Source organism: Mesocricetus auratus, unplaced genomic scaffold, assembly GCF_017639785.1.
Source record: "Mesocricetus auratus isolate SY011 unplaced genomic scaffold, BCM_Maur_2.0 Super-Scaffold_100007, whole genome shotgun sequence".
Lineage (NCBI taxonomy): Eukaryota > Metazoa > Chordata > Mammalia > Rodentia > Cricetidae > Mesocricetus > Mesocricetus auratus.
Window position 1 is genome coordinate 5,879,642 of NW_024429191.1, and position 13,505 is coordinate 5,893,146.

The 13,505-nt window shown below is 41.6% G+C and overlaps 1 protein-coding gene across 2 annotated transcripts in view; it reads right to left on the minus strand.

The window, feature by feature from the left end:
• The window catches only part of Rbfox1 (RNA binding fox-1 homolog 1), a 2,068,553-nt gene that overhangs the window by 1,179,041 nt on the left and 876,007 nt on the right, over positions 1-13,505 (minus strand). The window lies entirely within an intron of this gene.

Sequence of the window (13,505 nt, forward strand, 5' to 3'; positions counted from 1 at the left end):
CAAAGAATACTGTGCATCCTGCTTTAAAAGGTAGCCTATAGGTTTCCATGCATTCCTGTTCATTTTAGAAATAACTAGCATTTTAAGAAAGTCCTTTAAGAACTCACTGCTCCCCATCTCCATAACCAGCAAAAAACAAGGGCCTCTTAGGAGGAAGAGGACACTTGCAAATGTAACTCATTAGAAATATAAAGGGGACAGAAGAATGGGAGAACAGGAAATACACTTCCATTTTGGAGTGATTTCGGGATGCTAAAATATCCACATAATTATTAAAAGTCCCACTTTGCTTCAGTGTGGAGAGCCCCCCCTCTCACCCCCAAGCCATTCTGCTTTGATAGCTACTAAACTTAATTTAGGGGGAAATGTCTACTAAGAATCCTCTATTGAGAAGGTCTTAGGAGGAGCAGTAGGTGGTGTATTCAAATGATAATGGAATAGACCAGAACAGGGCAGGACTCACATTCCCTAATAGCTAGAGTTTGCACCACTAATAATAACTTTAAGAGTAAGAATGTCAGAAAACGGGAATAAAAATGAAAAGACATTTTTTGCCCTGAATTTCTTATGAGATGATCTTTTGTGCAAAGCGGAGTGGAAGAGAATGGTGAGACCTGGAGAGAGACCAAGAAACTCATGTCTTTCTTCCCTCATCTGCCCACTTCAAAATGTCACTTTTGATGGATTTAAAAGCAAAATCTTTATCAGCTACAAATCACTACTACGAGGAGCCATTCCACATCTAAACCCAAAAGGGAAGAGAACAGCTTCAAGGAATGCGAAGGCTGCCACAGTTCACAGGTACTCTGTATTCAAGACACCTGGCTTCATCAGATTTCTCATTAGAAACACATGCCCCCATCAATGCAGGCTAAAGCATTCCTCTCACGCTGAGTGAATAGGAAATGTCAAAGTGATTAGCATAGACTGGCCCCACGAGTGGCACATAACAGAAGCAACCTTGATAAGGTTCCTATCTCTGAATTGGAAGATATGCACAGGGGAGATTTATCAACCACCGAACACGTCTCCTGAATGCACTGGGAGGAACAATGCTGTTCCTGGAGGAGACGAATGGGGTGTGTGTTCTGACCTCTTACCGCATGTACCTTTCCCCCTACTGGGTATTTGCTGTGAGGCCACTTGAGAAAGGCAAATTCTACCTAAGCGTCCCTTACTCCAATGTCTCAAGCCTGCCCTTTGCAGAATGATTTAGGAAGTGCATTTGCTCAAAGCAGTGACTGCTCTCGAGGAAAACTAAAAACAGAATGAAACATATTTGTGTTTTGCTTTTATTTTATGCCTATCTCCTGAACTTTGGGTTAGACTCCAGCTTTACATAGGCATGTTAATCACTGAAGAGTGTCTACTGAAGCCATCTCATCCTCTTTCAAGGATGAAAGCACAGAGACAAGTCAATGTTCCAAAACAGCCATCATATTATATGCTAGAAAGAGCCGGGCGGTGGTGGCGCACACCTTTAATCCTAGCACTCGGGAGGCAGAGGCAGGCGGATCTCTGTGAGTTTAAGGCCGGGTTGGACCGACAACTTCCAAAACAATACAGAGAAACCCTGTCTCATAAAACCAAAAAAAAAAAGAAAAGAAAAGAAAGGGCAGAACTGCACCCCAAGATGAGACCAATTATCTATGATGGCAAGGCTTCATCCTGGAGTAGGAGAAATCCTTCCTAAGGACCACCCAATTCTCCAAGGCCCCCATGATGGTTAGTTTTTCGTCAACTTGACACAGCAGTGTCAGTTTGGAAGCACAATTGAGAAAAAGACCCATCAGATTAGCCTATGGGAACATTTTCTTAAGTAATGATGGATGGGGGAGGGTCCAGCCCAGTGTGTCTGGTACCACATCTCAGTTGGTAGTCTTGAACTATGTAAGGAAGCAAGCAGAGTTAGTCTGAAGGAGGCAGCCAATAGGAGGGAAAGCTCCATGGCTTCTGCATCAGCTCCTGCCTCCAGGTTCCTGCCTTGAGTTACTGCCCTGACTTTCCTAAATGACAGAATATAATCTGTGGGGTAAAATAAATCTGTTCCTTCCCAAGTTGCTTTTGGTCATGATCTTTATCACAGTAATAGAAAGCAAACTGGAACCAAAATTGGTACCAAAAGTATTGTTTATGACAGATCTGACCATGTTACTTTTAAGAGGATTGTGGAAGGAATTTGGAACTTTGGGCAGGGAAAGCCATTAGGTGCTTAGAGCTTAGTGGGCTGTTGTGTGGGAGCTAGGGAGTCAACGGTGAGAGCAATACAGACTATGAAGGCCTGCTTTGTCTCAAGTTTCAAAGGGAAGTTGGAGAGTTCTCCAAAGACTCTAGCAGGGCCATTTGGGTGGTATTGTGAATGAAGAATCTGGGGGTTTTGTCCAATGGAGCTGAAGACTTGGCACTGAGGTGAAACTTTGGCTCATGGGACAATTAATGCTGGTCAGCTGGGACTGATCAATCAGTTGTGATTGAGAAGAGAGCAGCACCATTGAGGTGAAGTCTTCTGGGAGTATTTTCTTAGGGTCAGCACACAGACTGTGATCCTGGGGGAACCAGTGCGGCCACTCATACTGACAGCCTAACTTGGTAATGTGTAAGAGTCTCCTTTGTGTTACTGGTTTGGGTGGAATAAGAACAGGAGGCTTTAAAGGGGTCATGGGAAGAGGCTGAAGCTTGAAACTGTGAGAGGCCAGGAGAGGACACTGGTGAAGGTGAAACCTCAGGTGCAGTAGAAACCCCAGGGCTGAAGGATCCACAGAAAAAAGTTGAGCCTTGTCGCCATGTAGAATAGCCACAGTCACTGAAGATAAACCCAGGGGTGGTTATCAGTTGGTTTCAGCATAGATCTCAGAATACTGGAGATGCCAGGAGCATGAGATGACTACCAGGGCTAGCATGAGGTGTGGAGATGGAGCCAGAATTCATTTACATGTATCATCTTCATTGTACCAACCTCATAGGTAATCATGGGGTAATTGTGTTGCCTCATATAACTCAAATGTTGGAATTGTAATTCCCAAAGTCAACTATGAATGGCATTTAGAAGTGAGACTTTGGGAAGTGATTGAGTAATAAGATCATCCCCACATGAAATGATCAAACCATCCATGCTTTCATGAATTAATAGGTTGTTAAGGGAGGAGGGTCTCTTTGTCTTGGCATCTCACTCTATGATGCACTTTGTCATTTCATGACACAGAAGGAGGTCTCTTACAAACAGTACTCTTGGTCTTCTCAGCCCCCAGAACCATGAGCCATGGATGTGTGCATCCTTTATAATTTGTTCATTCTCAGTCATTCTGCTACAGCTATAAGAAACTAAGATACTGCTTGCTCAACCCCACACATTACCAGAGAGCTTCCTAAACCTAATGCAGCCCAGCATGGTTCCACTATAACAGAAATGGGTAGTTTCCAATTATTCTTTGAGTTTAGCCCAGCATCTTTACTATGCTCATGATAGACAGAAAAAAATGCCCCTAATCCCAGAATCTGTGAATATTTTATATAGCAGTGCAAATGGGCCATGAAAGATGATGATTCACTTATCCCTCAACAAGGAGACTCCTGGGAGCTGGTGGAAGGACACCAAACGTTAACAGAGTCCCTGAAAGCAACAGAGGGCGATGGGAAACAGCTGTGTTTGTTATTTGATACACAAAGAACTCAATGAATTTTGAAGACAAAAATTGGCCACTAGGAAAGACAAGAAAAGAGCTTCCAGAAGCAGGGAAAAGCAAGATAATGGTCCTTTACCCTCAAAAAAGCTTCAGGAGGAATGTAGCCCTATGGCCATTTGAAGTTTTACTTTTGGAGACAAAGTCAAACTTCTTACTTCTGAAACTGTGAGATAATAACTGTGTTTTAAAAAGCCATCTGTTGACAAGGGTCACAACAGCAATAGCAAAGCTAAATCACATCTTAGAAACCCAAGAGTGAACATGCTGCAACTCAGTCACTGCATCTTTGTCTGTTTCCTGTCCACTTACAGCCACGTTGGTTTTGGTTCACTGGTGGTAGTGCTACCAAAGAGTCTCAGATATGCAGTCATGCCCTACCCTTCATGTCTCTACACTTAGTTTACTTCCAGGCTGAGTAAACTGTGCTTAGCTGTGCCACCACACTCATTTTCCTTCCTCACTCTGAGGAGAATTAGGATCTCCCCAGTACCCACTGGATTAGTCAGGTGTATGCTGCTGTGGAAAAAAAGAAAAACAAGAAGACCAACTTAAAGATTTCCTCAGTCTCCAAAGTCTGGGTCCACGGTCACTAGACTAGTGTTTCTGAGCTGTGGGTAGGCAGAAAATCAGCAGGCAACGCAAGGCAGATTGAAGCTGCTCACTTCCTGTGGCTGGAAGGGAGGAACAGTGGAAGACACACTCTTCAAAGGCACAGCCAATGACCTGCTTCCTCCAACCAGCTCTCACCTCCTACAGTTTTACAGGTGGCCAATAGGTTGTTCAAATTTGGAATCCAACAACAGATTAAACCATTTCTCAGATCAGAGCACCCCAGATCTCACTGCTTCTGGAAGCATCCTCACAAACACAAATACAGGCTTTAATCAACCTTGTAGGTGGCTCTCAGTGTGATCAATTCAACAGTCAAGATGCCCAGACCATCACACACTCAGCATATTCAACACTCTGTGGTTATTTCTATGTGGGATGAATGATTTATGTTAGGTAAAACTACCTTCTTTTAGTATGAAGATCCTCAGTTCCAGAAAATTTGGAATAGCTGGTTACCCAACAAATTCTACCTTCAGCAGAAGCACAGTGCTTGGCATATAGTAATTCTCAATGAGAAAACAATGGAGGTAAGTCTCCATCTTTTCCACAAGATCACAGTTCTAATGAAGTTGCTTCCATTTCTGACCCTTCCATTTAACTATCTAAGACTGTCCATGGCTACTGCTATTTGTAAGCTTAGCAGTTCTATGATTATATTGGTTTCACTGACTCTCTTCATTGGACCTTCTTTCCTTCTCCTGGGTTATGAGGGCTATGTGTTCCTTGCTCAAACATTCAGTGAAGACACCCTTGCTTACATATGTTACCTTGCCAGGACATTGGAAGCAGTATTCGATAAATTCCTACAAGATTCAAATTGTCCTCTGCTCTCCAAGGCAAGCATAAATAGCATTACTGATCACAATTCTGAGATGTTGGACAGACATGCACTCCTTAGAGAAGAACAGACAGGTCTCTTGCGTACAATTGTAAAATTTAGAGAAGCAATGAATATGGAATTACACAGTCAGGCAGCCACACAGGGGGATTTGCAGCCTTGAAAGCATTCTCTAAAAGAAAGCAAGGCTGTGTTCAGTTCAAGTGTTTCATGGGTGTGAGGATTATTCTTTGCTTTAACTGTATTAAGCTTCAGCTCTCAAAAATAAATATTAATACAAGTCAAGTAACATGCATATAAGAAGTTCAGATTCCCATAGAGGCACACCCCTGGGTCCTCTGCCATCCTTTACTTCATTTTCCTGAAGCATATATGAAAAAGGAGTACCTAGATCTACACTTCATCCCCGACACATACACTGAATGTCTCTCCAGACACCACTGCACATAACTCAGATCCTAGGTGAAAGCTAAATAGTAATTTCAGGTATTAACCATGGAAAGGATGCTGATAAACTTTAAAATAAGTTATCAAAAGAGTAACATTGTGTCTAAGATATGGAATTTTGATATAATCCCTTCCAAAGCTTATGATAGTGGATCAAAGAGAACATATATATATATATATATATATGTACATATATATATATATATATTTGTGTGTTGGAATGGAAAGACATTCAAGAAAGGTGTAGAAGAATCAAGATATGCATCACATATTATCTAAGCTATAGCAAGAAGTGACCCTATTGTCATAACAGACAGCGTTAGTCAAAGATGTTTGATAGTGGGATATTGCATTCCACATACCACAGGCCATTATTGTCTAAATTACTTGGATAAAATTGCTTAAATTATTGTCTAGTGTCAGGTAGCACAAAATCAGTGCCTAGAGCATCAATTTCTTGCTTTGTGGTTTTATGAATCTGGTATCCACCTAAGGAGTTGGCATGTATTTGGACTGGAGGAAGGGAATGCATGTTTCCTTCCTGATTTTGAACAGTTGGTACCAAAGGAGTGCTGTCCCATAGGGCAGTAAACAGTTTCTTAGAAGAATGCTTGAAAAATATAGAAGATTATTCTCAATGTAGGACCACTTTTCGGTGGTGTCCAATGCTAGTCATCATAATTGAAACATGATTTTGTTGTTATTTCTTCCAGATGTGATCTTATACATATGTATGGTATAAAATCATTATTTAATCCTTCCTAAGACATTTACTATACAGAAAATAGACAAGTGGCACATGGTTTTCTACAGCAGGTATCCTTTAACATAGCTCCCACCTCTCATGGGCTATATGTAAGATAAATGCACCCCTGTTACAATCAGTCTGCTTAAACTTATGAATGACTTGTCACCCACACAGATGTTTTAGACCCTCTGCCATCCTACTGACCTCAGTACCTACCACCTATTCATAGCTTTGTTCTATTCAGACTGAGAGTTCTTGCTGCCACTGAGTAATTCATACAGAAGTTTCTTTTAGTACAGTCTGGGGCTGGGAAGTTCAGGAGCATCATGTAAGACCTGCTTAGTCTGTGAGGGCATGGTGCTGCATCACAACATGGCAGGAGGAAGGGCAGGTAAACAAATGCAAGTGAAGAGAGAGATAGCAAAGGTCAGAGTCCCACTGGAGACCATCCCAGTAAACTAAATAAGCCAAGCGAGAAAGACAAATGTCACACTTCCTCTCATATGTGAAACCTACATGTCATGTAAAATATGCAACCCACATACACACATGCCAAGTACATATCACAACATGAAAACAGGAAATAGAAGGGGATTGTTTTCAAACAAGAAGGGATCGTGAGTAGTAGGGAGAGGGAGAATGTATAGGCTACAGGGGGAGTGAGTGACTGTGGTGGAAAATATCATTACGAAACCCACCACTTTGCAAATGAGTATATAGTATTTTTTATTGTTTCTTCTTCACTAATTTTCTTTGCAACTTTGGGGGTTAGAAATGGACAAGTAATATATAGAGTGAATAATCCTTGAGAAGCACACAACTTCAAAATAAGAATAAGCAAAGTGCATTTATAAAAATTTCCTGTGGATAGAAAGTGGTGAACACTGGGTACGCTCTGACCCAGCAGGGAAAAACAAATGGGTAAGATTGAAAACTGCTTCTGTCAATGGAATTTTTAGAGAACCTGTTGTGAATTACCCTCAATCATAATGGAAAAGGAGGAACTGTGATTAGCATGCAGTCACAGCTAGGACAGGTAGTTAGGCTTGAACCTAGGCCATCATGCATGCTAGGCGAGAACACTATCACTGAGCTACATTCTCAGGCCCCACAGTAGATGCTCAGTGAGTAGAACTGTACATTGTTGGGGAAGTCCTGTGCATTTGTCAATAAAGCACTGCTGGCCAATAGGGAATCAAGATAGGTGGGACTAGGAGTCCAGAAGGACTCTGGGAAGGAGAAACACAAGAGTCGAGATGTAACGCCACGGGGTAGGAAGCCCGGAAACTTCTCCGGTAAGAGACATACTTAGATTAACAATTATGGGGTAATTACTTAAGTCAGAGCTAGCCAGTAAGAAACAAGCAAGGCCAACAGCTTCATAATTAATATAGCCTCCTGTGTGTTTATTTGGGACTGATGCGGCTCTAGAACCAGGCTGGCGGGAAGGCTTCTCTCAAGGAAAAAAGCTTCTCTTTACAAATGGTGATCAGGAGTGGGAAGATGAATTTCCACGTAGAATGACAAAAGCTTTAAAGAAATTTTAGAAACAGAAGAATGGAGAGAAGCACAGATTTTTGGTAGCAGCATTTTCTCAGGTGGGCTCTGTTTTGCTAGCAGCAAGCAGAGATTCACGCAGCTGGCTTAAGGGGTCTTCCTGACTCAGCATTTAAAAAAAAAAAGCAGCAAGGTTCTTTTAAGAGGCTTTGCTAACGAATGTAGCTTTGAATAGAAGATTTGCCACCATTCACAGGAGGCTGTCACCATATGTGGACTTCCCATGTCTTTTTTGACCTTCTAAAGCTATGTACTCAGCCTGGCACACGGTGACACGGATGCTTAACAACCAGGACCCTGTAGAAATTATTTCCACATCTGCCAAATCAGCAGTCAGCTTCCCAGTTCTATAGACAAATCTCAGCATGAAGAGCCTGAGACACAGAGAAATTTGGGGATATTAGGAGAGGAAGATGGAACTGGGTGTTGCTTTGAGACACTAAATCCAATCTTGTGGGGACCACAAGCCCGGTCCCCCACAGAGTACACAGTCCACTGGCTCTTTAGGAAGGAGGTAAATTTCCAGCTCACCTCATACTTCACTACACTTGAGTTTTTGCTTCTCTGAGCCAGGGCCTCTCTATCTTCTAACAGAGCAGGGGTTCAATTGCTCATTACTGTTTGGTGAAGAAACAAAATCTCAGAGTGGTCAAGAAACCTCCAACTGCCAGAGACTTGTTTCAAAGATGGTGGCTTGACTCCAATGTCCCTGTGTCTTTTCCTCCCTCACAGACCCTCTTCAGTTCACCACTTAATTTTCAGTGCAAGTCCATAAAAACATGCAGTACTCCCCCCCCCAAAAAAACAAAGCAAAGCAAAACACAATAAAGTCTCCATAAAATATCCCAAGGCATGTAGCTGTTCTTATATATTTTCCATTTTTTATGTAATCTATCTTTTCACATTTTGCTACTTCTCTTATTATGATTCATAGGGCCAGTAATGGGAATGTCATTTTCCCTAGGTATTTATCTGCACCTTCTTCCCTCTCTTCTCTGATGTAACATCTATTTAGACGGATATAGGAATGATGCAGAGGTATAGATCATATAGATCTTCTGCCTGTAATCCCAAGATTCAAAACTGAGGACAGCCACTAGATTCTGTCTTAACTCACTTTTTCTGCTTTTGTCTTATGTTTAACAGTGAAATCAACTGTGGAGTCGAATAGTATAAATGGATTGAACCCCATACAAACAGAATTCCCTAAATGAATTCACAAGGAAATTTTCCTACAATTAAACCATCATGTTGAAAGAAGAGTTGGCTAGATGTCTGGTAAGTGATGCCATCTGAATGCTTACATTTCTCCTGAGACTCTGAGATGACATTTTTCTCTCTTGTTTGACAATAACACGAAACAAATTCATGGAGATGTTTATTCACCCAGACAAGTACACAGAGTCTCCAGAAGAAAATGGCTCCCCCTCAATGATCACAAGGGAAAATGTCTTACAGTCTAGAGTGGAATGGAAGACTTCACTCCTTGGTCTGTTCCTACAAGACATTTCCAATTAATCACAACACATGCCTGCTAAGGGCAGATGAATCCCTCTCAACAGAACCACAGGGAGCCTTTACTAACCATCCTTAGGATACAAGGAAAATCCACTTGCTTGCCTTCTGCTCAAAGCCTGATTTTTACCAAATCAAGGCACAGAAGTCCCTCTGACTCAGGCCAGATACTCAGAATGGAGAGTGACTGAGCACAGGGGAAGCCAACTCTGCTTTTTCAATACACGAGGACAATTTTGGAATATTCAGTTGACTTTTTTTTTACATTTTTTAAATTTTAAATAGCTTGTTTTACATGTCAATCCTAGTTCCCTCTCCCTCCCCTCCTCCCACACCCCCCCTATCATCCCCCTCATCCTCCCACCCTATTGCCAATTCCTTCCACATAGGGGATATCTAGAGTCTATCATTTCATTCAGGGTAGGGTCCAGGCACTTCCCTAAGAGTCCAGGCAGAGAGAGCAATCCTCTTTGTCTTATGGACACACAATGTCTGTTAGTATTCGAGGGATAAACACTGATCGACTGCTCAGGACCCCATAGGTAGCCCAGGCCTCCTCATTGACTCTCACATTCAGGGGGTCTGGATCGGTCCCATGCTGGCCTCCCAGCTGTCGGTCTGGGGTCCAAGGGCTCTCCCCTGTTCGGATCAGCTGTCTCTGCTGGTTTTGCCAGCCCATTCTTTGCCAATTTGCTCTTTGCTCCTCTCTCTCTGTCGCTGGGTTCCTTGGGTTCTGTTCAGTATTTAACTGTGGGTGTTTGCCTCTGCGTCCATCAGTCACTGGATGAAGGCTCCAGGATGGTTATAGACATCAAGTTCATTATCAGGAATGGGCATTCGAGGTGGTCTCTACACTATTGCTTACCTTGCCAATTGGTGTCATCCATTTAGATCACTAGAGGTCACAATGGTGCCTGATCTGTCTTCTAACCTATGATTCCCTCTTCCCCCTATCCTACCCCCCCAGTCGACCTTCCTGTTCCTCCATGTCCTACTCTCTCTTCCACTTCTCCCCCTGTCTATTTCCCAGGTCCCCCTCCCCCCCACCCCTAGCCGTGTTCCCTATCTGTTCAGAGGATCTTGCCTCATTTCTCTTCTCTTGGGTACCATGTATATCTTTTATGTTCTTTCCTGTTTCCCAGATTGACTGGCACTCTCCTGATCCATGTTTAAAATCCATATATGAGTGAGTACATACCATGTTTGTTTTTTTGTGACTGGGTTACCTCACTCAGGATGGTTTCTTCCAGTGCTATCCATTTACCTGCGAATTTCAAGATTCCATTGTTTTTTTCTGCTGAGTAATACTCTATTGTGTAAATGTACCACATTTTCTCTATCCACTCTTCAGTTGAGGGGCATCTAGGTTGCTTCCAGGTTCTGGCTATTACAAATAATGCTGCTATGAACATAGTGTAGCAGATGCCATTGTTGTATGAATTTGCCTCCTTTGGATATATGCCTAAGAGTGGAATTGCCGGGTCTTGTGGTAGATTGATTCCCATTTTCCTGAGGAATCTCCATACTGATTTCCAAAGTGGCTGTACGAGTTGGCACTCCCACCAGCAGTGGAAGAGTGCTCCCCTCTCTCCACATCCTATCCAGCATAAATGGTCTTCGGTGTTTTTGATTTTAGCCATTCTGACAGGAGTAAGATGGTATCTCAGAGTTGTTTTGATTTGCATTTCCCTGATGGCTAAGGATGTTGAGCACTTTCTTAAGTGTCACTTGGCCATTTTAGCTTCCTCTATTGAGAATTCTCTGTTTAGTTCTGTACCCCAAATTTTGATTGGATCCTTTGGTGTTTTGGAGACTTGCTTCTTGAGTTCTTTGTAAATTTTGGAGATTAGCCCTCTGTCAGTTGCGGGGTCAGTGAATATCTTTTCCCTTTCTGTGGACTGCCTTTCTGTCTTGTTGACTGTGTCCTTTGCCTTACAGAAGCTTTTTAGTTTCATGAGGTCAAATTTGTTAATTGTCAATCTCAGTGTCTGTGCCACTGGTGTTATGTTCAGGAAGTGGTCTCCTGTACCAACTCGTTGAAGAGTATCTCCCACTTTCTCTTATAAAAGTTTCAGTGTGGCTGGTTTTATGTTGAGATCTTTGATCCATTTGGACTTAAGTTTTGTACAAGGCAATAAACATGGATCTATCTGCAGTCTTCTGCATACCAGTACCCAGTTATGCCAGCACCATTTGTTGAAGATGCTTTCTTTTTTCCATTGTATAGTTTTAGCTACTTTGTCAAAAATCAAATGTTCATAGGTGTGGGTTAAAATCAAGGTTTTCAATTCGGTTCCATTGGTCTACCTGCCTATTTTTGTGCCAATACCAAGCTGTTTTTAGGACTATAGCTCTATAATAGAGCTTGAAATCAGGTATGGTGATGCCTCCTGAAGTTCCTTTATTGTATAGGGTTGTTTTGGCTATCCTGGGCCTTTTGTTTTTCCATATAAAGTTGATTAATGTTCTTTTCAGGTCTGTGAAGAATTGTGCCGGAATTTTGATAGGGATTGCATTGAATCTGTAGGCTGCTTTTTGCAAGATTGACATTTTTATTATGTTGATCCTACCAATCCAAGAGCATGGGAGATCTTTCCATTTTCTGGTATCCTCTTTGATTTCTTTCTTTAAAGACTCAAAGTTCTTGATATATAGGTCTTTCACTTCCTTGGTTAACATTATGCCCAGATATTTGTTGCTGTTTATGGCTATTGTAAAGGGTGAGGTTTCTCTGATTTCTTTCTCAGTCACTTCATCGTCTGTATATAATAGGGCCACTGATATTTTTTGAGTTTACCTTGTATCCTGCCACTTTGCTGAAGGTGTTTATCAGCTCTAGGAGTTCCCTTGCAGAGTTTTTCGGGTCACTTATGTAAACTATCATATCATCTGCAAATAGTGAAAGCGTGACCTCTTTTCCTATTTGTATCCCCTTTATCTCCTTTTGTTGTCTTATTGCTGTAGCTAGGATTTCAAGTACAATATTGAAGAGATATGGAGAGAGTGGACAGCCTTGTCTTGTTCCTGATTTTAGAGGAATTGCTTTGAGTTTCTCTCCATTTAGTTTGATGTTAGCTGTTGGTTTACTGTATATTGCTTTTATTATATTCAGGTATGTTCCTGTTATCCCTGATCTCTCTAGGACCTTTATCATGAAGGGGTGCTGGATTTGTCAAAGGCTTTTTCAGCATCTAGTGAGATGATCATGTGGTTTTTCTTTCGCAGTTTGTTTATATGGTGGATTACATTGATAGATTTTCTAATGTTGAACCATCCCTGCATTCCTGGGATGAAGCCTACTTGATCATGGTGGATGATTTTTCTGATGTGTTCTTGAATCCGGTTTGCTAGTATTTTATTGAGTATTTTTGCATCAATGTTCATGAGGGAAAGTGGTCTATAGTTTTCTTTCTTAGTTGTGTCTTTGTGTGGCTTGGGTATCAAGGTAATTGTAGCCTCATAAAAAGAGTTTGGCAGTGAGCCTCCTGCTTCTATTGTGTGGAATACTTTGAGGAGTATTGGAGTTAACTCTTCTTTGAATTTCTGGTAGAATTCTGCACTTAAGCCATCTGGGCCTGGGCTTTTTTTGTTTGGGAGACTTTTGATGACTGCTTCTATTTCATTAAGGGTTATAGGTCTGTTTAGATTGTTTATCTGCTCTTGATTTAGTTTTGGCAAGTGATATCTATCCAGGAAATTGTCCATTTCCTTTAAAATTTCAAATTTTGTGGAGTACAGATTTTCAAAGTATGCCCTGATGATTCTCTGGATTTCCTCAAAGTCTGTTGTTATGTCCCCTTTTTCATTTCTGATTTTGTTAATTTGCATGCTCTCTCTCTGTCTTTTGGTTAGTTTGGACAGAGGTTTGTCTATTTTGTTGATTTTCTCAAAGAACCAACTCAGTTGACTTTTAATAAAATCCTTTTCTTCAGAGGCTGGTCTGTTGTCCTTATCTTCACTGATGCAGCTCACCACCATTTTTCAATGATCCTAAAGTAATTCTCACCTCATCTCTGAGGTCTAGGTCTTTCTTTAATCAAAGCAAATTAGTCAAACTGCTAAGATCTCTCTTGGCAACCTTCTTTGGGGGCTTCTAACCCCTTTG